Source organism: Sapajus apella, unplaced genomic scaffold, assembly GCF_009761245.1.
Source record: "Sapajus apella isolate SASKATOON/1434 unplaced genomic scaffold, GSC_monkey_1.0 scaffold6290, whole genome shotgun sequence".
NCBI classification, from domain to species: domain Eukaryota; kingdom Metazoa; phylum Chordata; class Mammalia; order Primates; family Cebidae; genus Sapajus; species Sapajus apella.
This window is the reverse complement of record NW_022443214.1, coordinates 1,177-3,898: the sequence shown is the minus strand read 5'-3', so window position 1 is coordinate 3,898 and position 2,722 is coordinate 1,177. Positions and strand designations below refer to the sequence as shown.

Here is a 2,722-nt window from a genome sequence, read left to right as displayed (position 1 = left end):
GGAAGAGGACTCAGAAAATCAAGAAGCTCTTAGGAAAAAGCTTTCAAAGCCTTCTCAGGTGGGCAGTGGTCAGAAACTGGGGTCAAGGAACCTAATTGATGAGACAAGTGATATAGAAGATTTACTCAAAGAGGAAGAAGATTACAAGGAAGAAAAGAATGATCCCACAGAAACCTCAGGTAAGCTTAAATTTCATTGGTTGCTACTATGAACTTGACTCTCAAAATGGTACCCAAAGGCATGTCTACATTTGGGGGTCTTTGGATTTTAAGATTTTGTTAACTGTTGAGATGCTGCATTGTGGATGGTCTTGAGGGAGGGGAGACATGTAAACAATCCTCACTGGATATTGATGTTGGTCGTTTCAGGTGCCCTCAAGTGGAAGGAAGACCTTTCCAGAAAGGCAGCTGAGGCTTTTGTGAGGCAGCAGCAAGCAGCTCCAAACCTCCGAAAGCTTATTTATGGGACAGGTAAAGAATTCTGGTTCAGAGCTGGAAACGGTTCAGTTTCTCTGATTATTTTCTGAAAAGGAGATGAGGGAATTTGTTGGATGATGGGCTGGTATTGTTGACATCCATAATTGCTGGCAATTACATTTCCTATTTGGCAGATGTCTTTAATCATCAACTTACAAGGACCACACATTGGTCTTGTGAAGTACACTTACAGATTTGCTGTAAAACTCGATGCAAATACTGTCTATTGCATCATGTGATGTCCTCTTTTTAAAAGTCCTTCATGAGAAATTTTTTGTAGAATTTAGTGCCAGAAAAATATTTCTGCCCATAAACATATTTATTTGTTCCTTTCCAAGAATGAACCCTGTATCATACATTTTGTTCTCCCTTTTGCCCTTGTCCTCTGATTTTATGCTTTATTAAACTTACCTGTGTGTTATTTGTGGTAGAATTAATATAAAAATAAATCTATAGTGGTGAACTTCATATTGTGCCTGGTTACTGCACGATGAGATCAAGGCCACATGGTGAGACATTTGGGCTTAGCACACTGAAATGGGAGGGTTGTTGTGTACTGATTTTCATTCAGGTTTTGTTTAGGTATACTCTCAGTGATGAGAGGCTCAACACTCTTTAGAGCTCTTCTTTAGTGATCTACAGCTCTGCTTTTAAATGTCCCTACCCTTCCTCGACCCCTAATATTCTCAGTCCTCAACCGCTCAGCTGCTGCCGTGCAGGATTGCAGGAGCCCCAACATATGTAGAGAAATAGCTTCCTGGCCTCTCTTCACTTGTGGCTGACCTGCCCTCTCAGTGCCTGACGCATATGTGGCCATCATCATACCCGCCGCAGACAGAGACCCTCAGTTCCTGAGTTCAAAGACTCATGGCCTAACTAGTTAAAAACGATGAGACCTCTAGGGCTGTAGTTATTCTTCTCACTTTTCTGCCATGGTCTTCTCTTTAGTGACAGAAGATAATGAAGAAGATGATGATACCCGAGAAGAACTTGGAGGGTTATTTCGTGTCACCCAGCCTGACAGAGAGTGTAAGCACAAGGCCGACTCTTTGGACTGCTCCAGATTTCTTGTGGAGGCGCCCCACGACTGGGATTTAGAGGAGGTAAGGGGGTGGTATGTTTGATTTATCAGATAATTAGAGACTATTGTTCTAGAATAAGATTGTCTTATGTCAATATTGCTTACCTGTTGTTGGCTTCTTATATTCATAGGATGACAGGTCATCTAGATATTGTAATGGGCACTTCATCCGTCCTAAGCAATAACACAATCTGAGTTTAGTTAGACCATGTGCACAGCCCACGGAGGACAGGCTCAGTTTCCAGTGTGGACAGTAGTGCGAATCTTTATTTTGAAGCATCACACATAAGTTTTTATACATCTGATGTATTTTGCATCTCTTCACTAGGACATACGTAGCATCCCTGAGTTAACATTTATAGTTTCTGCTATTTGTAAGCATACAGAAATCTGATACCTATAAATGTTCTTCCTGTAGCCCACCACTTTGTAGTCACACTGAAACTTGCCACAGCTTACCCTCCTCTTACTCTTAGATCTTTTCTTTCTCTGTCTCTTTTTTTTTTTTTGGTGACACAGTCTTGGACTGCAGTCCTGGGTGGAGTGGAGTGGCACGAGTGTATGGTCCAATGCAGCCTCGACCTCCTGGGCTCAAGGGATCTTCCCACCTCAGCCTCTGGAATAGCTGGGATTGTAGGCATGAGCCACCAGGCCTGGCTAATTTTTGCATTTTTTGTAGAGACAATGTTTCACCATGTTGAGCTAGAGTCTCAAATTCTGGGCTCAAGTGATCTTCCTGTCTTGGCCTCCCAAAGTGCTGGGATTACAGGAGTGAGCCATCGTGCCAACCCGTTTCTTTATATTCTCTTTTGGAATGTTCTGATCTTCCAAAGGCTACCTTTTTTTCTGTCAATTCAGTTTGACTTGGATGACACTTCTCACAGAGGCCCAGTTGCTCTCATCTTGTCTGTTATAATTTGCCAGGTAATAATGTACTTTATGAGATTTTATTGAACCATTTTTGATGGTAAAATTTAATACAGCTATAGAAAAACATAAAACAATTGTTTAACTTAATGGGTTGCCAGAAGGTGAATACCCCTGTATTCAGCACTCAGGCTGTGAAATCAAGCTTTGCTGCTTGATTGCAACACCAACCAGGATCCCCTTTCTCCCTGTAGAAGGAGGTGTGGTCCAGCCTTTTATGGTGATTCTTTCCTTTTCT

The 2,722-nt window shown here is 42.0% G+C and overlaps 1 long non-coding RNA gene across 1 annotated transcript; it reads left to right on the top strand.

The window, feature by feature from the left end:
• On the top strand, positions 1–2,088 carry LOC116548017. The gene is made up of 3 exons (XR_004267272.1): positions 1–179; positions 369–470; positions 1,425–2,088. It is a non-coding gene; the product is annotated as an uncharacterized LOC116548017 (long non-coding RNA).
• Positions 2,089–2,722: the final 634 nt, after the last annotated feature.